The sequence below is a fragment of the Oncorhynchus masou genome, chromosome 1 (assembly GCF_036934945.1).
Source record: "Oncorhynchus masou masou isolate Uvic2021 chromosome 1, UVic_Omas_1.1, whole genome shotgun sequence".
Classification (NCBI taxonomy): domain Eukaryota; kingdom Metazoa; phylum Chordata; class Actinopteri; order Salmoniformes; family Salmonidae; genus Oncorhynchus; species Oncorhynchus masou.
Genome location: NC_088212.1, coordinates 49,660,368 through 49,685,244, shown reverse-complemented (window position 1 = coordinate 49,685,244; position 24,877 = coordinate 49,660,368). Strand labels below are relative to the sequence as shown.

At 41.6% G+C, this 24,877-nt stretch overlaps 1 long non-coding RNA gene across 1 annotated transcript in view; it reads left to right on the top strand.

The window, feature by feature from the left end:
* The window catches only part of LOC135545958 (uncharacterized), a 143,916-nt gene extending 119,705 nt beyond the window's left edge, over positions 1-24,211 (top strand). The window contains exon 5 of the long non-coding RNA XR_010456526.1: positions 23,456-24,211. This is a non-coding gene — a long non-coding RNA (uncharacterized LOC135545958). The remainder of the gene's footprint in view (positions 1-23,455) is intronic.
* The last annotated feature ends 666 nt before the right edge of the window (positions 24,212-24,877 follow it).

The window sequence follows — 24,877 nt, the reverse complement described above, 5'->3', positions numbered from 1 at the left end:
GCTCTCGGGGTGTGCGAGAACACGTGGGCGGACGAAGAGAGAGCAGTAGGAGTAGCAGTGTTATCTGTGGTGATCCATGTTTCCGTCAGTGCCAGGAAGTCGAGGGACTGGAGGGAGGCATAGGCTGAGATGAACTCTGCCTTGTTGGCCGCAGATCGGCAGTTCCAGAGGCTACCGGAGACCAGGAACTCCACGTGGGTCGTGCGCGCTGGGACCACCAGATTAGGGTGGCCGCGGCCACGCGGTGTGGAGCGTTTGTATGGTCTGTGCAGAGAGGAGAGAACAGGGATAGATAGACACATAGTTGACAGGGTACAGAAGAGGCTACGCTAATGCAAAGGAGATTGGAATGACAAGTGGACTACACGTCTCGAATGTTCAGAAAGTTAAGCTTACGTAGCAAGAATCTTATTGACTAAAATGATTGAAATGATACAGTACTGCTGGAGTAGGCTAGCTGGTAGTAGCTGCGATGTTGACACTACACTATTATCAAATAGATATGTGAAAAACACCTTGAGGATTGACTCTAAACAACGTTTTCCATGTTTCTGTCGATATAATGGAGTTAATTTGTAAAAAAAAAAAAAATCTCGTGACTGCAAATTTGTAAGTGACTGCATTTTCCGGTCTTTTTCTTAGCCAAACGTGATGAACAAAACGGAGCTATTTCGTCTACACAAATAATCTTTTTGGAAAAAATGAACATTTGCTATCTGACGAAGAGTCTTGTCATTGAAAACATCCGAAGTTCTTCAAAGCTAAATTATTTTAATTGAATGCTTTTCTTGTTTTTGTGAAAATGTTGCCTGCTGAATGCTCGGCTTAATGCTATGCTAGGCTATCAATACTCTTACACAAATGCTTGTGTAGCTTTGGTTGAAAAGCATATTTTGAAAATCTGAGATGACAGTGTTGTTAACAAAAGGCTAAGCTTTTGTTTCAATATATTTATTTCATTTAATTTGCGATTTTCATGAACAGGAAACGTTGCGTTATGGTAATGAGCTTGAGGCTATGATTACGCTCCTGGATAAGGGATTGCTCGACGCTAGAGGTTAAGGGTCTCTGGGTTCATGACCATTGGCCTCTGGGCAATTATTGTGAAGACATTTTTCTCATTGATTATCTCAGCTGGCTGAATGGAAGGAATAGTCTCCGAGTCTTCCTGTGTGGCCTCCTGTAGTGAAGTAGAGAGCAGAGAACAGCAAAAAGAATGCCAAAAGAAGTGGAAACCGAAGGCAGCGGCATGCTGCTAAGAAGACGGGAGTGACTGAGAAAAGTTCGGAGCAGACTGACATAAGGAATAGCTTCTCTGCACTGGTGCCTGATCTACCTGCGCCTGCATCGCTGGGACTGCCAGTGTCTGCGACGGCGGTTCTAAAACTGAAAAATTGGGCGTGCAAAATTATTCAGTGCTACAAAGTATTAACTTAAAGGGGCTGAATAATTTTGCACGCCCAATTTTTCAGTTTTTGATTTGTTAAAAAAGTTTGAAATATCCAATAAATGTCGTTCCACTTCATGATTGTGTCCCACTTGTTGTTGATTCTTCACAAAAAATACAGTTTTATATCTTTATGTTTGAAGCCTGAAATGTGGCAAAAGGTCGCAAAGTTCAAGGGGGCCGAATACTTTCGCAAGGCACTGTATGTGAGAATGCTATTCATTGACTACAGCTTAGCATTCAACACCATAGTGCCCTCAAAGCTCATCACTAAGCTAATGATCCTGGGATTAAAAACCTCCCTCAGTAACTGGATCCTGGACTTCCTGTCGGACCGCCCTCAGGGGGTAAGGGTAGGTAACAACATCTGCCACGCTGATCCTCAACACGGGGGCCCCTCAGGGGTGCGTGCTCAGTCCCGTCCTGTACTCTCTGTTCACTCATGACTGCATGGCCAGGCATGACTCCAACACCATCATTAAGTTTGTTGACGACATAAGAGGTCTTAGGGAAGAGGTCTTAGACGTGGCCGTGTGGTGCCAGGTTAACCTCTTAGTGTGGAAATCCCATTAACGGGATCAAATACGACAACATCCGGTGAAATCGGGGGGCGCCAAAATCAAAATACAAAATTATAATATTAAACATTCATGAAAATGCAAGTGTCCTACATAATTTAAAAGCCTAACTTCTTGTTAATCCAGCCTCTTTGTCAGATTTCAAAAAAGCTTATCGGCGAAAGCATACCATGCGATTATCTGAGGACAGCGCCCCACACGCAAAAGCATTAAAAACATTTTCCAAACCAGCACAGGCGTCACAAAAGTCAGAGATAGCGATAAAATAACTCACTTATCTTTGAAGATCTTCCTTTGTTTGCAATCCTAAGGGTCCCAGCTACATAACAAATGGTCCTTTTGTTCGATAAAGTTATTCTTTATATCCCCAAAAAGTCAGTTTAGTTGGCGCGCTTGATTCACCTGTTTCCCTCGTTCAAAATGCATACAAAGGAATCCCAAAAGTTACCAATAAACTTTGTCAAAACAAGTCAAACAACGTTTCTAATCAATCATCAGGTACCCTATTATGTAAATAAACAATTACATTTAGACGGATAATAGTATGTTCATTACCAGAGATAAATAACGAAGTGTGCGCCCTCATCCACGCTCGCCACCAACAGTACAGTCAAAATGAGAGCCACCTAGAAAAACTACAAATTCTAGATAATATTTCAAAAAACAAGCCTGAAACTCTTTCTAAAGACTGACATCTAGTGGAAGCCCTAGGAATGGCAATCTGGGAGGTATTCCTTTGATTTTCCCATAAACAAGCATTTGAATGGGCAGACACCTAACAAAAAATCTGGATGGATTCTCCTCAGATTTTTGCCTGCCATATCAGTTTTGTTATACTCACAGACATTATTTTAACTGTTTTAGAATCTTCAGAGTGTTTTCTATCCAATACTACCGATACTAATTATATGCATATCTTAGCTTCTGGGCCTGAGGAACAGGCAGTTTACTTTGGGCACGTCAGTCATCCGAATTTCCGAATACTGCCCCCGGCCCTCAAGAAGATAACAACCTCTCCCTCAACGTGAACAAAACAAAGGAGATGATTGCAGACTACAGGAAAAGGAGGGCCGAGCACACCCCCATTCTCATTGACGGGGCTGTAGTGGAGTAGGTTGAGAGTTTAAGTTCCTTGGTGTACACATCACCAACAAACTAACATGGTCCAAACACACTAAGACAGTCGTAAAGATGGCATGACAATTCCCCCTCAGGAGACTGAAAAGATTTGGCATGGTCCTCAGATCCTCTGTAGCCGCACCATTGAGAGCAACCTAACTGGTTGCATCACTGCCTGGTAAGGCAACTGCTCAGCCTCCGACCGCAAGGCACTACAGAGGTTAGTGCGAACGGCACAGCACATCACTGGGGCCAAGCTTCCTACCATCCAGGACCTCTATACAAGGTGGTGTAAGAGGAAGGCCCTAAAAATTGTCAAAGACATCAGCTACCCAAGTTATACACTGTTCTCTCTGCTACTGCACGGCAAGCGATACCGGAGAGCCAAGTCTAGATCCAAAAGGCTTCTTAATAGCTTCTACCCCCAAGCCATAAGACTCCTGAACAGCTAATTAAATGGCTACCCCCCTTTTACATTGCTGGTACTCTCTGTTTATTATCTAAGCATAGTCACTTTAACTGGACTTACACGTACACTACAGGTCGAAAGTTATTTATTTTTACTATTTTCTACATTGTCGAACAATAGTGAAGACATTAAAACTATGAAATAACACATATGCAATCAAGTAGTAAGCAAAAATGTGTTAGAAAAACCAAAATGTATTTTTATATTTGAGATTCTTTAAATAGCCACCCTTTGCCTTGATGACAGCTTTGCACACTCTTGGCATTCTCTCAATAAGCTTCATGAGATAGTCACCTGGAATGCATTTCAATTAACAGGTAAAATTGTTAATTTGTAGAATTTCTTTCATTCCTAATGCGTTTGAGCCAATCAGTTGTGTTGTGACAAGGTAGGGGGGGGGGTATACAGAAGATAGCCCTATTTGGTAAAAGACCAAGTCCTTATTATGGCAAGAACAGCTCAAATAAGCAAAGAGAAATTACAGTCCATTATTACTTTAAGTCATGAAGTTCAGTCAATATGGAACATTTCAGTCGCAAAAACCATCAAGCGCTAGGATGAAACTGTCTCTCATGAGGACCGCCACAGGAATGGAAGTCCCAGAGTTACCTCTGCTGCAGAGAATAAGTTCATTAGAGTTGCCAGTCTCAGAAATTGCAGCCCAAATAAATGCTTCAGAGAGTTGAAGTAACAGACACATCTTACATCTCAAGTAACAGACACATCAACCGTTCAGAAGAAATTGTGTGAATCAGGCCTTGAAGGTCGAATTTCTGCAAAGAAACCACTACTGAAGGACACCAATAATAAGAGACTTTTTTGGGCCCTGAAACACAAGCAATTAGACCGGTGGAAATTTGTACTTTGGTCTGGAGTCCAAATTGGAGATTTTTAGTTACAACCGCAGTGTCTTTGTGAGAAGCGGTGTGGGTGAACGGATGATCTCTGCATGTGTATTTTCCACCGTGAAGCATGGAGGAGGAGGTGTTATGGAGTGGGGGTGTTTTGCTGGTGACACTGATTTATTTCAAATTCAAGACACACTTAACCTGCATGGCTACCACAACATTCTGCAGCGATACGCCATCCCATCTGGTTTGGGCTTAGTGGGACTATCATTTGTTTTCCAACAGAATAATGACCCAACACATCTCCAGGCTGTGTAAGGGCTATTTTACCAAGAAGGAGAGTGATGGAGTGCTGCATCAGATGACTTGGCCGCCACAATCCGCCGACCTCAAACCAATTGAGATTGTTAGGGAAGAGTCGGACCACAGAGTGAAGGAAAAGCAGCTAACAAGTGCTCAGCATATGTGGAATCTCCTACAAGACTGTTGGAAAAGCATTCCAGGTGAAGCTGGTTGAGAGAATGCCAAGAACGTGCAAAGCTGTCATCAAGGCAAAGGGTGGCTATTTGAGGAATGGTTACTACATGATTCCACATGTGTTATTTCAAAGTGTTGATGTCTTCACTATTATTCTACAATGTTAGAAAATAGTGAAAATAAAGAAAAAAAACTTGAGAGTAGCTGCTCTAAGACTTTTGACCGGTAGTGTACATATTACCTCAATTACCTCAACTAACCTGTGCCCCCGCACATTGACTCTGTACTAGTTATCAGGTAAGTACAGTTGAAGTCTGAAGTTTACATAAACTTAGGATGGAGTCATTAAAAATCGTTTTTCAACAACTCCACAAATTTCTTGTTAGCAAACTATAGTTTTGTTAGGTTAGGACACCTACTTTGCGCATGATACAAGTAATTTTTCCAACAATTGTTACAGACAGATTATTTTACTTATAATTCACTGTATCACAATTCCAGTGGGCCAGAAGTTTGCATACAAGTTGACTGTGCCTTTAAACAGCTTGGAAAATTCCAGAAAATGATGTCATGGCATTAGAAGCTTCAGATAGGCTAATTGACATTTAATTTTTTAATATTACCTTTATTTAACCAGGCAAGTCAGTTAAGAACAAATTCTTATTTTCAATGACGGCCTGAGAACAGTGGGTTAACTGCCTGTTCAGGGGCAGAACGACAGATTTGTTCCTTGTCAGCTCGGGGGTTTGAACTCGCAATCTTCCGGCAACTAGTCCAACGCTCTAACCACTAGGCTACCCTGCCGCCCCACATTATTTGAGTAAATTGGAGATGTATTTCAAGGCCAACCTTCAAACTCAGTGCATCTTTGGATGACATCATGGGAAAATCAAAAGAAGCTAAGACCTCAGAAAAAAAATTTGTAGACCTCCACCAGTCTGGTTCATCCTTGGGAGCAATTTCCAAATGCCTGAAGGTACCACGTTCATCTGTACAAAAAAATAGTACGCAAGTATAAACACCACGGGACCAGGCAGCCATCATACCGTACTTTGGTGCGAAAAGTGCAAATCAATCCCAGAACAACAGCAAAGGACCTTGTGAAGATGCTGGAGGAAACAGGTACAAAGGTATCTATATACACAGTAAAACGAGTCCTATATCGACATCACCTGAAAGGCAAGTCAGCAAGGAAGAAGCCACTGCTCCAAAACCGCCATAAAAATGCCAGACTACGGTTTGCAACTGCATATGGGGACAAATATCATATGTTTTGGAGAAATGTCCTCTGGTCTGATGAACCAAAGCGAGACAGGGAAATTTTACTTGCCTGAAATGTCAGGAATTGTGAAAAACTGAGTTTAAATGGATTTGGCTAAGGTGTATGTGAACTTCCGACTTCAACTGTAGGTAAGACCCAGATGCAGACAACGTTCAATTAACAATGGTTTAATAATCCAACAGGGGCAGGCAATAGACAGATCAATAGACAAATAAAATGTATTTATATAGCCCTTCTTACAAATCAGCTGATATCTCAAAGTGCTGTACAGAAACCCAGCCTAAAACCCCAAACAGCAAGCAATGCAGGTGTAGAAGCACGTCCAGAGGTGGGGCAAAGGTACAGGTTGGCAGGCAGGCTCAGGGTCAGGCAGAGTGGTCAGATAGGCGGACTCAGAGTCAGGACAAGCAAGGGTCAGAACCAGGAGTGTGAGAAAAATAGAAACTGGGAAAAGCAGGAGCTGAGACAAAAAACGCTGGTTAACTTGACAAACAAGACAAACTGGCAACAGACAAACAGAGAACACAGGTATAAATACACAGGGGATTGTGGGTAAGATGGGCAACACCTAGAGGTGTCTCCACCTAAGGTGGAGACAATCACAAAGACAGGTGAAACAGATCAGGGTGTGACACCGGTACCCCCTGTATATAGCCTCGCTACGTTATTTTACTGCTGCCCTTTAATTATTTGTTATTTACATTTTTTACTGAACAATTTTTTACCTCACTTATTTTTCTTAAAACTGCATTGTTGGTTAAGGGCCTGTAAGTAAGCATTTCACTGTGAGGTCTACAACTACACCTTTTCTATTCAGCGCATGTGACAAATACCATTTGATTTAATTTAATCGAGACAAAGATGAATGGAGCAAAGTACAGAGAAATCCTTGATTAAAACCAGCTTCATGGCTCTCAAGAATCTCAGACTGGTGGCGAAGGTTCATCCTTCCAAAAATACAATGACCTTAAGCACACAGCCAAGACAACGCAGGAGTGGCTTTGGGACAAGTCTTTGAATGTCCTTGAGTGGCGCAGACAGAACCCTGACAATAGCTGTGCAGCCACGCTCCTCATCCAACCTGACAGAGCTTAAGAGGATCTGCAGAGAAGAATGGGTGAAACTCCACAAATACAGGTGTGCCAAGCTTGTAGCATCATCCCCAACAGGACTCAAGGCTGTAATCAATGCCAAATATGCTTCAACAAAGTACTGAGTAAAGACTCTGAATACTTATGTAAATGCAATATTTCAGTTTTTTATCTTTGTCATTATGGGGTATTGTGTGTAGATTGATGAGGGGGGGAAACTATTTAATACATTTTTGAATAAGGCCGTAACCTAACAAAATATGAGACAAGTCAATGTGTCTGAATACTTTCCGAAGGCACTGTGTATAAGCAATTTAACAACTCAGATGTACAAACTATGGCATATATGACGATAAGCGGTTAAGAGGCAAGCTGTTATTGCGATTAAGACATGAGCGAGCTGAGACGGATGTAGCATATATGCCACCTATTCGTTCAGCACTTTTGAAATGGACAGCGACTTAATTCAGAACATGGGTTGTTACAGCATTCTCCCTGTACACCAAGTCAGAACCGTAGGATAAATAACACAGGCACATAAGCAGACAATGAAAGCTCTTACAATATTCAATGATGACATTTCTCTAAAACAGGCTATAGGCTACATGTACACCACCAAGTCCAAACAGTAGGTTAAATTAATGGGGACACATAAACAGACAATGAACGTTCTTACAATGGGGGCACGTAACAATGAAAGCTGGTACAATATTCAATAATGATATTTCTCTGAAAGAGGCTATAGGATACATGTGCAACACTAAGTCAGAACAGTTGGAAGAGAGAATAAAGTAGACAGTTGCTGTCAAAAAGTGATAGATGAGTTTTTCCTGTGTCCTGTGTTTGACCTGTTAATGATATCCTGTCTGAATGTTCTCACAATATTTAGTGGTTGCTTATGTAACATGATAGTGCAGCTATTTCTTTGAAGTAAAGCACGTTTGAAATAAAAAAGTAATGGCCTGGTAATTAATGTGTTGTGTAGTGACCATGTTGAACTTAAAGAAAATGTGTTTGAATCAGTTTTTATTTTTATTGATCCCTTTTTCTCCCCAATTTCATGGTATCCAGTCTTGTCTCATAGCTGCAACTCCCGTACGGACTCGAGAGAGTCGAAGGTCAAGATCCATGCGTCCTCCAAAACACAACCCAACCCGCACTGCCCACTTAACCCGGCCACACCAATGTGTCAGAGGAAACACCATACACCTGGTGACCGTGTCAGCGTGCATTGTGCCCAGCCCACCACAGGAGTCACTAGTGCACGATGGGACAAGGACAACCCTGCCGGCCAAACACTCCCCTAACCCGGACAACACTTGGCCAATTTTGCACCGCCCCATGGGTCTTCTGGTCATGGCCAGCTGCGACAGAGCCTAGACTCGAACCCAGAATCTCTAGCCGCACAGCTAACAGTGCCTTAGACCACTGCGCCATACAGTTGTGAATTTTTGTAGTGAATGGGGAGCCCTGAGTTTGAACTGTTTGAAATATTTGAAACAGTTGTGAATTTTTGTAGTGAACTTATGGAGCTGCTGTGTAATGAGCTTGTGACCCCTTGTAGAAGGAAAAAGTCATATCCGAGTAGGTCTGCCTGAGTTTAAGTAAGTGTTGGACTTGTCCTGTGAACACTATGAGAGACAAGAAACCTTAAGACAGATAAATCACGGAAACTACAGAATACATGTATCCTAGACCAATTCTAGGTGTATTGTGTCCTTCATGTCTGGGCAACAATGACAAAACCATCGATGCCATTCTTTGTGAAGCACCTGATAGTGTTAATGGTGAGATTGATATGAGTGAAAGACATATGGGTGAATCGGTGAATCATTCCAACCGGACGAAGATTTTCACACACAGCTGCCTCATCACTCCTTTTCAGCCAAAACCCGGGAGTTTTTCTCATGTTTTTCGCACGAGAGAATGGCTTAAGATAAGACTTGCTCTGTGTCAGATATAACAGGCCCTGAGTGGAACATCCCTGGAACAACTCTGCAGGAGAGATGATTTGCAGGAGAGATGATTTAAAAGTGATACGAATATCTTCAGTAGAATATAGTCCAGACTCCAAAGTGACAATTTTAGGTTGTTCTGACTTCAATAGTGAAAATGCCACCAAATCTGTTTGTTCGTATGTATTTTCAAACACCTGCACAGAGGTCAACTATTTTGTGCCTGTCTTTAGCTTCAAGTGGCGAGATTGGTTTAAGGTGCTTGATATGATGAAACAAATGCAACAGTTTTTCCACCATCGTAAACATTTAAGAAGATGGTCCCTTCTGTCCTCAAGGAAAAACTTGGGCTTAATGGCAAGAAGGTTGATCTATCATCGAAAAGAAAACATATGAAATCTGGAAGGCCATAGAGAGCCAGCGTGGAAGAGACAATGTCTGAGGCCCTCCTAACTTGAAGACAGGGATTTGGAGACAGATGGGAGTGTCGGGTTACAATAGGAACCTGAAAAGGAGGAAAATGCAAATTCTTCTTTCTCTCTAAGAAAATAATAATAGACAGTCTTTCCTACAAAAAAATAATAATACATTTAAATATGTAGTGTAGTAATGTGTAGTATTGTGTGATAATAATATATATGATTTATTTAAAGAGTTAGTCAAATCAAATAAAACTGTATTTGTCACATATGCCGAATACAACAGGTTCACCTTACAGTGAAATGCTTACTTACAAACCCTTAACCAACAATGCAGTTTTAAGAAAAATAAATGTTAAGTAAAAAAAATATATAAAAAAGGTAAAAAGAAGAAAAATATCAAATAATTAAAGAGCAGCAGTAAAATAACAGTAGCGAGGCTATATACAGGGGATACCGGTACAGAGTCAATGTGCGGGGGCACAGCTTAGTCGAGGTAATTGAGGTAATATGTAGATGTTGGTAGATGTAAAGTGACTCAGTAATAAACATTGGTGTCATAGTTTCATATTTAATACTCTATAGTGAACTTTTTAATAATACTAACATGTATGCATTTACAGTACATTTACAGTGGGGAACAAGTATTTGATACACTGCCGATTTTGCTGGTTTTCCTACTTACAAAGCATGGAGATGTCTGTAATTTTTTATCATAGGTACACTTCAACTGTGAGAGACGGAATCTAAAACAAAAATCCAGAAAATCACATTGTATGATTTTTAAGTAACTAATTTGCATTTTATTGCATGACATAAGTATTTGATACATCAGAAATGCAGAACTTAATATTTGGTACAGAAACCTTTGTTTGCAATTACAGAGATCATACGTTTCCTGTAGTTCTTGACCAGGCTTGCACACACTGCAGCAGGGATTTTGGCCCACTCTTCCATACAGATCTTCTCCAGATCCTTCAGGTTTCGGGGCTGTCGTTGGGCAATACGGATTTTCAGCTCCCTCCAAAGATTTTCTATTGGGTTCAGGTCTGGAGACTGGCTAGGCCACTCCAGGACCTTGAGATGTTTCTTACGGAGCCACTCCTTAGTTGCCCTGGCTGTGTGTTTCGGGTCGTTGTCATGCTGGAAGACCCAGCCACGACCCATCTTCAATGCTGTTACTGAGGGAAGGAGGTTGTTGGCCAAGATCTCGTGATACATGGCCCCATCCATCCTCCCCTCAATACGGTGCAGTCGTCCTGTCCCCTTTGCAGAAAAGCATCCCCAAAGAAGGATGTTTCCACCTCCATGCTTCACGGTTGGGATGGTGTTCTTGGGGTTGTACTCATCCTTCTTCTTCCTCCAAATACGGTGAGTGGAGTTTAGACCAAAAAGCTCTATTTTTGTCTCATCAGACCACATGACCTTCTCCCATTCCTCCTCTGGATCATCCAGATGGTCATTGGCAAACTTCAGATGAGCCTGGACATGCGCTGGCTTGAGCAGGGGGACCTTGCGTGCGCTGCAGGATTTTAATCCATGACGGCATAGTGTATTACTAATGATTTTCTTTGAGACTGTGGTCCCAGCTCTCTTCAGGTCATTGACCAGGTCCTGCCGTGTAGTTCTGGGCTGATCCCTCACCTTCCTCATGATCATTGATGCCCCACGAGGTGAGATCTTGCATGGAGCCCCAGACCGAGGGTGATTGACCGTCATCTTGAACTTCTTCCATTTTCTAATAATTGCGCCCAACAGTTGTTGCCTTCTCAACAAGCTGCTTGCCTATTGTCCTGTAGCCCATCCCAGCCTTGTGCAGGTCTACAATTTTATCCCTGATGTCCTTACACAGCTCTCTGGTCTTGGCCATTGTGAAGAGGTTGGAGTTTGTTTGATTGAGTGTGTGGACAGGTGTCTTTTAAATAAGTAACGACTTTAAACAGGTGCAGTTAATGAGTGAAGAACAGGAGGGATTCTTAAAGAAAAACTAACAGGTCTGTGAGAGCCAGAATTCTTACTGATTGGTAGGTGATCAAATACTTATGTCATGCAATAAAATGCTAATTAATTACTTAAAAATCCCACAATGTGATTTTCTGGATTTTTGTTTCAGACTCCGTCTCTCAGAGTTGAAGTGTACCTATGATTGAAAAAATACAGACCTCTACATGCTTTGAAAGTAGGAAAACCTGCAAAATGGGCAATGTGTCAAATACAGTGCCTTGCGAAAGTATTCGGCCCCCTTGAACTTTGCGAACTTTTGCCACATTTCAGGCTTCAAACATAAAAATATAAAACTGTATTTTTGGTGAAGAATCAACAACAAGTGGGACACAATCATGAAGTGGAACGACATTTATTGGATATTTCAAACTTTTTTAACAAATCAAAAACTGAAAAATTGGGCGTGCAAAATTATTCAGCCCCTTTACTTTCAGTGCAGCAAACTCTCTCCAGAAGTTCAGTGAGGATCTCTGACTGATCCAATGTTGACCTAAATGACTAATGATGATAAATACAATCCACCTGTGTGTAATCAATTCTCCGTATAAATGCACTTGCACTTTGATAGTCTCAGAGGTCCGTTAAAAGCGCAGAGAGCATCATGAAGAACAAGGAACACACCAGGCAGGTCCGAGATACTGTTGTGAAAAAGTTTAAAGCCGGATTTGGATATAAAAATATTTCCCAAGCTTTAAACATCCCAAGGAGCACTGTGCAAGCGATAATATTGAAATGGAAGGAGTATCAGACCACTGCAAATCTACCAAGACCTGGCCGTCCCTCTAAAATTTCAGCTCATACAAGGAGAAGACTGATCAGAGATGCAGCCAAGAGGCCCATGATCACTCTGGATGAACTGCAGAGATCTACAGCTGAGGTGGGAGACTCTGTCCATAGGACAACAATCAGTCGTATATTGCACAAATCTGGCCTTTATGGAAGATTGGCAAGAAGAAAGCAATTTCTTAAAGATATCCATAAAAAGTGTCGTTTAAAGTTTGCCACAAGCCACCTGGGAGACACACCAGACATGTGGAAGAAGGTGCTCTGGTCAGATGAAACCAAAATGTAACTTTTTGGCAACAATGCAAAACGTTATGTTTGGCGTAAAAGCAACACAGCTCATCACCCTGAACACACCATACCCACTGTCAAACATGGTGGTGGCAGCATCATGGTTTGGGCCTGCTTTTCTTCAGCAGGGACAGGGAAGATGGTTAAAATTGATGGGAAGATGGATGGAGCCAAATACAGGACCATTCTGGAAGAAAACCTGATGGAGTCTGCAAAAGACTTGAGACTGGGACGGAGATTTGTCTTCCAACAAGACAATGATCCAAAACATAAAGCAAAATCTACAATGGAATGGTTCAAAAATAAACATATCCAGGTGTTAGAATGGCCAAGTCAAAGTCCAGACCTGAATCCAATCGAGAATCTGTGGAAAGAACTGAAAACTGCTGTTCACAAATGCTCTCCATCCAACCTCACTGAGCTCGAGCTGTTTTGCAAGGAGGAATTTGGAAAAAATGTCAGTCTCTCGATGTGCAAAACTGATAGAGACATACCCCAAGCGACTTACAGCTGTAATCGCAGCAAAAGGTGGCGCTACAAAGTATTAACTTAAGGGGGCTGAATCATTTTGCACGCCCAATTTTTCAGTTTTTGATTTGTTAAAAAAGTTTGAAATATCCAATAAATGTCGTTCCACTTCATGATTGTGTCCCACTTGTTGTTGATTCTTCACAAAAAATACAGTTTTATATCTTTATGTTTGAAGCCTGAAATGTGGCAAAAGGTCGCAAAGTTCAACGGGGCCGAATACTTTCGCAAGGCACTGTACTTGTTCTCCCCACTGTATGTACTAAAGTTTTAGAAGAAAATGATGGGCTTGAAAGAAAATTGTATTTACCTTCAATTAATGAAATATCTCTTCCTCCAAGGGTTGTGTGTGTGTGTGTGTGTGTGTGTGTGTGTGTGTGTGTGTGTGTGTGTGTGTGTGTGTGTGTGTGTGTGTGTGTGTGTGTGTGTGTGTGTGTGTGTGTGTGTGTGTGTGTGTGTGTGTGTGTGTGTGTGTGTGAGAGAGAGAGGCTGAGTGTCAGGTTACAAGCAGAGAGAGTCTGACTCCAAAGCCTTCTTTTCTAAGAAAAATACATTTCAAAAATATTCTGTCCTACAATAAAAAATAAATATATAAAAATGTATTGGGTATTAAAGTGTAGTATTGTGTGATAATAATATGTGTGATTCGTGTAAAGGTTTAGTAAAAAACTATGTTGTAGTTCGATATTGCATAGTAAACATTTCTGTACTAAAGTTTTAAAAGAAAATTTACATTCAATGAAATCTCTGTCTCACCGATCTGTTTCTCTGTCTCTTTACACCAGTATCATGTCAGACATTGTTTAGATTTGTACATTTTTGAGTTTGCGTCTCAAAATTACTTTAAATACATCACAAAATACTTAAATGTAACAAAACGCCTATTGTTTTATTAAGCTGTACACTGAGATTCTCAGTTGGTCAATATTCCCCTCCAGTGATTCCCCAAAATCTTGTCAACATGTGCTCCAAAAATGGAGCAGATATCTTATACCACTCTATCTTACATACATTAACCTCTTACATCTATGGGGGCGCTATTTCATTTTTGGATGAAATACATTCCCGTTTTAAACAAGATATTTTGTCACAAAAAGATGCTCGACTATGCATATAATTGATAGCTTTCGAAAGAAAACACTCTGACGTGTCCAGAAATACCAAGATATTCTCTGTGCGTGCCCTAGAACGTGAGCTTCAGGCAAAACCAAGATGAGATGGCATCCAGGAAATGACAAGGATTTTTGAAGCTCTGTTTTCCATTGTCTCCTTATATGGCTGTAAATGGGAGAGGAATGAGCCTGCCCTTTCTGTCGTTTCCCCAAGGTGTCTGCAGCATTGTGACGTATTTGTAGGCAGATCATTGGAAGATTGACCATAAGAGACCACATTTACCAGGTGTCCGCCCGGTGTCCTGCGCCGAAATTGGTGCGCAAAAGTCACCTGCCAGTATTTTTCCATGCGATACAGAGAGGAAAGCAAGCTTCCACGAACTGCATATCAATGAAGAGATATGTGAAAAAACACCTTGAGGATTGATTCCAAACAACGTTTGCCATGTTTCGGTCGATATTATGTAGTTAATCCGGAAAAAGTTTTACGTTGTAGGTGACTGAATTTTCGGTTCGTTTCGGTAGCCAGACGCAATGTAGAAAATGGAACGATTTCTCCTACACACAGACGCTTTCAGGAAAAACTGCGCATTTGGTATGTAACTGAGAGTCTCCTCATTGAAAACATCAGAAGCTCTTCAAAGGTAAATGATTTTATTTATTTGGTTATCTGGTTTTTGTGAAAATGTTGCGTGCTAAATGCTACTCAAAATGCTATGCTAGCTTTGCATACTCTTACACAAATTAGTCAATTTCTATGGTTCAAAAGCATATTTTGAAAATCTGAGATGACAGTGTTGTTAAGAAAAGGCTAAGCTTGAGAGCAGACGCATTATTTTCATTTTATTTGAGATTTTCAGAAATCGTTAACGTTGTGTTATGCTAATGAGCCTGAGGCTTTAGTCACAAACCCGGATCCGGGATGGGGAGTTTCAAGAAGTTAACCAACCAGGACCTATGGCTATAACTAGTCAAGCAAATGTGTCTGAGATGCGATGAATAAGATCATACCCAACGTTAGCTAGCGAACCAGGAAGCTAACATTAGTTAACCTCTTGAAACTCCCCATCCCGGATCCGGGATTGTGACTAAGCCTCAGGCTCATTAGCATAACGCAACGTTAACGATTTCTGAAAATTGCAAATAAAATTAAAATAATGCGTTTGCTCTCAAGCTTAGCCTTTTCTTAACAACACTGTCATCTCAGATTTTCAAAATATGCTTTTGAACCATAGAAATTGACTAATTTGTGTAAGAGTATGCTAAGCTAGCATAGCATTTTGTGTAGCATGTAGCACGCAACATTTTCACAAAAGCCAGATAACCAAATAAATAAAATCATTTACCTTTGAAGAGCTTCTGATGTTTTCAATGAGGAGACTCCCAGCCACATACCAGATGCGCAGTGTTTCCTGAAAGCGTCTGTGTGTAGGAGAAATCGTTCCGTTTTCTACATTGCGCCTGGCTACCGAAACTAACCGAAAATGCAGTCACCTACAACGTGAAACTTTTTCCGGATTAACTACATAATATCAACCGAAACATGGCAAACGTTGTTTGGAATCAATCCTCAAGGTGTTTTTTCACATATCTCTTCATTGACATGCAGTTCGTGGAAGCTTGCTTCTCTCTCTGTGCCCCATGGAAAAATACTGGCAGGTGACTTTTGCGCACCAATTTCGGCGCAGGACACCGGGCGGACACGTGGTAAATGTGGTCTCTTATGGTCAATCTTCCAATGATCTGCCTACAAATACGTCACAATGCTGCAGACACCTTGGGGAAACGACAGAAAGGGCAGACTCATTCCTCTTGCGTTCACAGCCATATAAGGAGATCATGAAAGACAGAGCCTCAAAAATCCTTGTCATTTCCTGGATGCCAAGTCATCTTGGTTTTGCCTGAAGCTCACGTTAAAGGGCACGCACAGAGAAGATATTTGTATTTCTGGACACGTCAGAGTGTTTTCTTTCGAACAGTAGCAATTATATGCATAGTCGAGCATCTTTTTGTGACAAAATATCTTGTTTAAAACGGGAACGTTTTTCTTCCAAAAATGAAATAGCGCCACCATAGGTGTAAGAGGTTAACTAACTAGATAGAGTGGTATAAGATATCTGCTCCATTTTTGGAGCACATGTTGACAAGATTTTGGGGAATCACTGGAGGGGAATATTGACCAACTGAGAATCTCAGTGTACAGCTTAATAAAACAATAGGCATTTTGTTACATTTAAGTATTTTGTGATGTATTTAAAGTAATTTTGAGACGCAAACTCAAAAAGGCAAGGTCGATGAAGACGGCTGCACAGTACTGTCTTTTATCGATGGAGGTTATGATATTGTTTGGTACCTTGAGCGTGGCTGAGGTGCACCCGTGACCGGCTCGGAAACCAGATTGCACAGCGGAGAAGGTACGGTGGGATTCGAGATGGTCAGTGACCTGTTTGTTGACTTGGCATTCGAAGACCTTAGATAGGCAGGGCAGGATGGATATAGGTCTGTAACAGTTTGGGTCCAGGGTGTCTCCCCCTTTGATGAAGGGGATGACTGCAGCAGCTTTCCAATCCTTGGGGATCTCAGACGATATGAAAGAGAGGTTGAACAGGCTGGTAATAGGGGTTGCGACAATGGCGGCGGATAGTTTCAGAAATAGTGGGTCCAGATTGTCCAGCCCAGCTGATTTGTACAGGTCCAGGTTTTTCAGCTCTTTCAGAACATCTGCTATCTGGATTTGGGTAAAGGAGAACCTGGAGAGGCTTGGGCGAGTAGCTGCGGGGGGGGGGGGCGGAGCTGTTGGCCGAGGTTGGAGTAGCCAGGCGGAAGCCATGGCAAGCCGTTGAGAAATGCTTGTTGAAATTTTCGATAATCATGGATTTATCGGTGGTGACCGTGTTACCTCGCCGCAGTGGGCAGCTGGGAGGAGGTGCTCTTGTTTTCCATGGACTTCACAGTGTCCCAGAACTTTTTGGAGTTGGAGCGACAGGATGCAAATTTCTGCCTGAAGAAGCTGGCCTTAGCTTTCCTGACTGACTGTGCATATTGGTTCCTGACTTCCCTGAACAGTTGCATATCGCGGGGACTATTCGATGCTATTGCAGTCCGCCACAGGATGTTTTTGTGCTGGTCGAGGACAGTCAGGTCTGGAGTGAACCAAGGGCTATATCTGTTCTTAGTTCTGCATTTTTTGAACGGAGCATGCTTATCTAAAATGGTGAGGAAGTTACTTTTAAAGAATGACCAGGCATCCTCAACTGACGGGATGAGGTCAATGTCCTTCCAGGATACCCGGGCCAGGTTGATTAGAAAGGCCTGCTCAAAGAAGTGTTTTAGGGAGCGTTTGACAGTGATGAGGGGTGGTCGTTTGACTGCGGATCCGTAGCGGATACAGGCAATGAGGCAGTGATCGCTGAGATCCTGGTTGAAGACAGCGGAGGTGTATTTGGAGGGCCAGTTGGTCAGGATGACGTCTATGAGGGTGCCCTTGTTTACAGATGTAGGGTTATACCTGGTGGGTTCCTTGATGATTTGTGTGAGATTGAGGGCATCTAGCTTAGATTGTAGGTCTGCCGGGGTGTTAAGCATATCCCAGTTTAGGTCACCTAACAGAACAAACTCTGAAGCTAGATGGGGGGCGATCAATTCACAAATGGTGTCCAGGGCACAGCTGGGAGCTGAGGGGGGTCGGTAGCAGGTGGCAACAGTGAGAGACTTATTTCTGGAGAGAGTAATTTTAAAATTAGTAGTTTCGAACTGTTTGGGTATGGACCTGGAAAGTATGACATTACTTTGCAGGCTATCTCTGCAGTAGACTGCAACTCCTCCCCCTTTGGCAGTTCTATCTTGACGGAAAATGTTATAGTTGGGTATGGAAAAATCCAAATTTTTGGTGGCCTTCCTGAGCCAGGATTCAGACACGGCAAGGACATCAGGGTTAGCAGAGTGTGCTAAAGCAGTGAGTAAAACAAATTTAGGGAGGAGGCTTCTGATGTTGACATGCATGAAACCAAGGCTTTTTCGATCACAGAAGTCAACAAATGAGGGTGCCTGGGGATATGCAGGGCATGGGTTTACCTCCACATCGCCCGCAGAACAGAGGAGGAGTAGTATGAGGGTGCGGCTAAAGGCTATCAAAACTGGTCGCCTGGAGCGTTGGGGACAAAGAATAAAAGGACCAGATTTCTGGGCATGGTAAAATATATTCAGGGCATAATGCGCAGACAGGGATATGGTGGGGTGCGGGTACAGCGGAGGTAAGCCCAGGCACTGGGTGATGAGGTTGTATCTCTGGACATGCTGGTTGTAATGGGTGAGGTCACCGCATGTGTGGGAGGTGGGACAATGGAGGTATCAGGGGTATGAAGAGTGGAACTAGGGGCTCCATTGTAAACTAAAACTGTGATAACTAACCTGAACAACAGTATACAAGGCATATTGACATTTGAGAGAGACATACAGCGAGGCATACAATAATCACAGGTGTTGATTGGGAGAGCTACCTAAAACAGTAGGTGAGACGACTACAGCTAATCAGCTAGCACAACAACAGCAGGTAAAATGGTGTTGACTCGGCAGAGAGGGTTGGATTAACTACACACAGAGCCTGAGTGCGGCTGGGGCCGACAGATAAAACATAAACAAGAAGAATGGAGTACCGTGATTAATGGACAGTCCAGCATGCATCAGCTATGTAGCCAAGTGATCAGTGTCCAGGGGGCAGCGGTGGATGGGACAGGGAAGCAAGACTGGCGAGTATTATCCAGGTTAGAAAAAACTGGCTGGCTGTGCAGAAGGTAAAAGCCGCTAGCAGTGGCTAACAATGACTAAATAGCTTGTAGCTAGTTAGCTGGTTAGCTTCTGGAGGTTCTTGAAAGTGTTCTAAAATGTTTAAATTATAGCGATTCCGTATCACATTGGGTGAGGTAGGTTACCGGAAGATATAATCGAATTAAAATCGAAAAGAGATTGAAAGTAAATATGGGTCCAGTGAGTGGTTGTGCTGGCTGGGGACGCGGCGATTCAGACAGTTAGCAGGCCTGTGCTAACAAGCTAACAGTTAGTAGGCCGGGGCTAAACAAGCTAGCAGTTAGCAGACCGGGGCTAAACAAGCTAGCAGTTACCAGGCCGAATTAGCAAGCAAGCAGATAGCAAGGGCTAGAAAGTTAGCCTTTAGGGGATGTCGCGATGGGGTTAAGTCTGTTTATGCCTCTTCATGCGGTGACATCGATAGACCGGTCGTGAGTCCGGATATTGTAGCCCAGGAGTATGCTTCGGTGGTAGCACAGGAGCTCTGGCCAGGCTAGCTTCAAGCTAAGTGAATGGAAACGCTAGCCAGGAGTAATCATCCGAGGTTGCGGTTAGCTAGTTAGCTAGTTGTGAAGATCCAGATGAAAATGTTCCGTTTGCAGTGGGAATCCGGGGATAAAAATAATAAGGTCCGTTATGCTCTGGTTAGAGTCGCATTGTTCGAACTGGCGACAGCTTTCCGAGCTAAAGGTTAGCTGATGACCGCTAGCAATGGTTTGTTGCCTGATAGCTGGTAGTTAGCTGGCGAGCTGAGGGGTTGAGGGGTTCCGGATCCGAAGTAAATATAAATACTATAGAAAAAAAGCAGATCCACGCCACATTGGTTGAGGCAGGTTGCAGGAGAGTATTTAGATGTTGAGGTTTAGCAAAATGTTTTAAAAGATATGCAAAGAAAAATATGAAGAAAAAAACGATATAAACGATATAAACAATATAAACGATATATACAAGGGACACGACACAACAAGACGTCTGACTGCTATGCCATCTTGGATCAGATACTACACCTTGAGTGCTGCCGCAGCGTTCTGTGGCACATCGTTTAATTGTCAGGCACTTTTTCTGTTACTGCAAGTTAGTGCTAGTTTGACCACCAGAGGGCATCTTTGAGAAGAATTTGATTGTCTTCCATATTGGCATTACCAGAGACAGGGAGGGCACGTGGGAGACCGGGGTTCAATTCCCCGACGGGGAGGAATTAGTAGGCTGTCCTTGTAAATAAGAATTAGTTCTTAACTGATTCCATATGTGTTATTTCATAGTTGTGATGTCTTCACTATTATTCTACAATGTAGTAAATAGTAAAAATATAGAAAAATCCTGGAATGAGTATGTGCGTCCAAGCTTGGTACTTGATTAATTCATTAGATTAATATTATGGTGTTTCTATTCCATGGAAAATGAAAAACCCTCTGGGTTTCTGTTAGGATGGAACGGAAAATATGGCGCTGTACAACGTGACGCTCATAAATTCAGAGCGTTGTCAGATTGTCAGTTTGTAAATTCAGACCATTTCACTCTCACTTTGTAGGGTTGATTTGAGTGTTTTGGCCTTAGAACGACAATCAAGCACCCAAGCTAACATTGGCTAGCTTGCTAGCTACTTCCAGACACAAATGAGACCACCCTGACCATTTTACTCACCCTAGCAGAGCTGGTTAGGCAGTTTTCGAGTTAACCAGAGTGCTGTTGACTGTAACTGTGTTGCTAGAAACAATTTAATTATGCTATTTTGCCGACGTTTACTGACACTGGCCATATTTAACGGGTGTTGAGCGCCTGTAAATTCATTATTCTGCACTCGGAGTAGATAGCCAGAGCGAATATATGAAAGCACCCGAATGTCCATTGAGAACGCTCAACGACTATACCATTTATGATGGGAATAATCAAGTCAATAAACTTTGGGTAACTAGATGTCAAGTTTGATGTATAACTACTAACGTTAGGTAGATAGTTAACATACCAGTACATACTGCTGTAATGATATGCTACATGGTTCATAAGGACAGCGTAGCGAACTAATTGTCAGCCAACATAACGTGACAGGTAACTTATTTGAAAAGTCATGACTTTATTACATTGAGTAGCAAGCTACCGCAAGGACGCGCTCTATTAACTCTGCGGCTCAACCATGCTTTCGGTGCACAGTCGATAGTGCGCTGGACTTCGGGCAAGAAGGTTGAGGGTTCAAAACCTGCTCAATGCTTGTTTCATTTGAAGTCGTGCACAAATATCAGTTAATTATTTGGTTTATATTGCCCATTCATTGTCAGTTAGACACACAGTAGTGCATTGGGACCCAAAAGTATAATCAGTGCTCTATCTCCCCCTTGGTCGTTAGGGCAAATCTGGTCTGTGATAGGATGTTTTTTTTCACACCTAGCTCGGCTATTAGACTATTCTTTAGTAAAGGTTGAATAGTCTATTTTTCAGCTATTTGCCCCCCTCCCCAATTTGCAACAAATGGATGTCTTGTTGTTGAGTGCAAAACTTTTTTATTTTCAATCAAAAACAATTGTTCTGAAAGCAAAATTGAAGAAAGAAATGTTGCAGTCAAATATTTTGTAATAGAGCATTTATTATGCATTGTATTCCCCCAAAATATTTTGAGAACAAAAAAATGTATTTGAAAACAAAACTCCAATTTAATTTCGCTATCAACCACCTTCCATTTTGGCAATTTTTGAGTGTCAGTTTGGCTACAACCAATACTGTTCTTTCCGACACAAAGGAAGTCATAGCGGACACCTACGAAGAAGGACTGTGTGATAATGGCATTCTTCCGTCCAACTTTTACATAGCTCCTTCGATTCAGTGTCGGTTCATAACATTGTACTATATTACATACATACATACATACCATAGAATAATAAATCATACAATTATTATTCTCAAGCTAACCAAATGATTTTAGCTACGAACGCCTGTAGTCGCCATTTTCAGTTGAATTAATCTAACTTTCTTTTATGGCAACTCATAAGCAGGCCATGTCCTATTTGTTTCATAGTCAATATATAATCATATTTCATGACATTTCATGACAGTGTAACAGTTAGCTTTTGTTAAAGAAGTATGAAAGAACACAATATGTCTGTCAGGGAATGCTATTCTGATATGTCAGATGAAGAGGTAGACCAGAAAGTCAGCGCCATAAGGAAATAATGCCCCATGCAGGCTTTAGAATGGTCAAAGGAAGTTTCAGAGCAATGGTGATGTCACATCCTGACCATAGAAAACTTTTATTTTCTATGGTAGAGTAGGTCAGGGCGTGACTGGGGGGTTGTTCTAGTTTATATTTTCTATCTTGGTGATTTGTATAATTCCCAATTAGAGGCAGCTGGTTATCGTTGTCTCTAATTGGGGATCATACTTAAGTAGAATTTTTTCCACCTGTGAGTGATGGGATATTGTTTATGTTTAGGCCTGTTAGCACTGCATTGTCGTCACGATTCGTTTATTCTTTATTGTTTTGTATTTGCTTAAGTTTCACTTTATTCTTTAAAAGTATGTGGAACTCTACGCCTTGGTTCGATCATTATTACGAACATTGTGACAGGCGAAGAGTTAGGGAGTCTTTGCAGCGTGTAGATGGTGCAGGTATCATTGCCAGAATGATCCAGCTTCATTGCAACGAAAAATACTCTGTTCCGGCTCCCCTGTCTCTCGTCCACACTGATACAAATCTTAAATTGATAAGGAACTAAGATGTATAATGTCTCCATCAAATCTAAGAAGTTGTTTAAACTTTTTTATTCTTATTCGTAGACAAATTTTCAATGATGTATGAAATTGGAGTTGTTCTTCCATCAACTGATAATAAAGAAATAATGAAGCAGGTTAATAGGTAAAAATTTCATGTTTAATTCAACTGATTTTTTTCAAGATACAACAGGTAAGTATATTATTTTGTATACATATTGCATATTTCCAATCACCTAATGAACAACCACAATACCAGTCTAGTGTTAAGCTTTCTGTGCTGTTTCGATGTATCCTGAAAATGACATCTGCTACTTTAGATTGAACGGTCATATCTCAGTTATTGTTTTCATATCTAAAAAAATAAGCTATTTTCTTTACTTTCAGAGTGCGAGCTGATCAAGGGGTCGAAAATGTAGATATTGCCAGATGTTCACTGTCCGAGGAACAGGCCTTGGAAGCGTTATTACTGGCAAGTGTCCACAACCAGAGGTAATTAAACTGATCTGTTATTTTTATCTCTTCCTCTCTGCCTGTCTTGTAGTACAGTTTGGAGGAAGAAGGATACCTTGACCTGTCGAATTCTATCCACCTCTGTGTGGGATATGTGTTCCTACCTCGTCTGCGGGCAGATCTGCAGCATTTCAGAGAGTTGGAATAATCACCCTTTAAGTACAAAGGCGAACCTGACACCTCACCAGCTGTGGCATATCGGAATGCTCCAAACACCTGTGCACATGATTGATTTTGTCTTAGCACTGCACCTTAGCACTACACACAAATACAGATAGAGATGTAGTAGTCCCAGAGTTAATGATCCAAGATCAGTTTTGCATTTCACCTCCTGATGATTATGATGACTGACCTGTTAGAATAAAAAAAAGGCTTAATCATGCTCTCTCTATCCACCTGTCTCTCGTCTGCAGGTATGTTTTGACATGAGAGAGGAAGCCAGTCCTATCATTGCCATCTCACCAGTTCTTAAGATAACCTTCAGGCCACCTGGGGACCCAAGGCTGGTTAGGAGACACCGCTAGAGACACTGTAATTGTGATGAACTGAGAGAATAGTAGGGTAGCACTGTAATTCATGAATGATATGCTGTCTGCCTCTGTTCTTACATATTTCCCTCTGTCTTTTATACCTCGCTCCCCAACTCGCCTTTCTTCCTTGTTTTATAATGTACACCATATGTGCATTGAACATGTATTTATAATATTACAATTATCATAATTATACTGCATGTATTATGTATTTATAACACCTGGATAATGAACTTCTTTCAATAAAGCGTTTCACATTCTCCACTCATTGAAATGAAGTATCTCATTGAAGTACTATTCTGTGTCCTCAGATTAATGCAGATGAAGGGAGTTAGATATGCATCGTTTTTTTCTGCATATATGATTTACAAATCAGCCTTTACTTCAATCATGTTTCTAGTCTATTGCATAGTTGCAATGTGTAATCATTGATGTCCCGGGAGCAGGAGTGGTAAACACTGTTTAAGTGTGTAATTGTAATGCAGACTCAGCATCATTCAAAGAATGGAGTTTGATACACCTGGTATTGGATATGACTGAAAAAGAACGTCTCAGATTCATACCTGAACCAAACATTTTTATGCAGAGGAAGAGTACATGATCAGTGAATATACTCAATGTACAGGCTACAATGTGGGTATCTCATGTGTGGTAATAAATACAGTACATGTAAATAGGACTTGCATCCTTGGCACAAAGTTATTATAGTCTACTCAATCCATAGGCATAATTCATGCCATTCAGACTTGAAGTTGATACAACAACTATGATAGCTGAGGTTCATAGGTTCTGAACTAACATTCATACCAAACGTTTTAGGGTCCATACACAGATCGGCTACATACTGTAGCTTGCTACACATCCATAGGCATACAGTTGTTTTATCCTCCACTACACAGTAAGCAAGTAAATAGTTAGCCAGC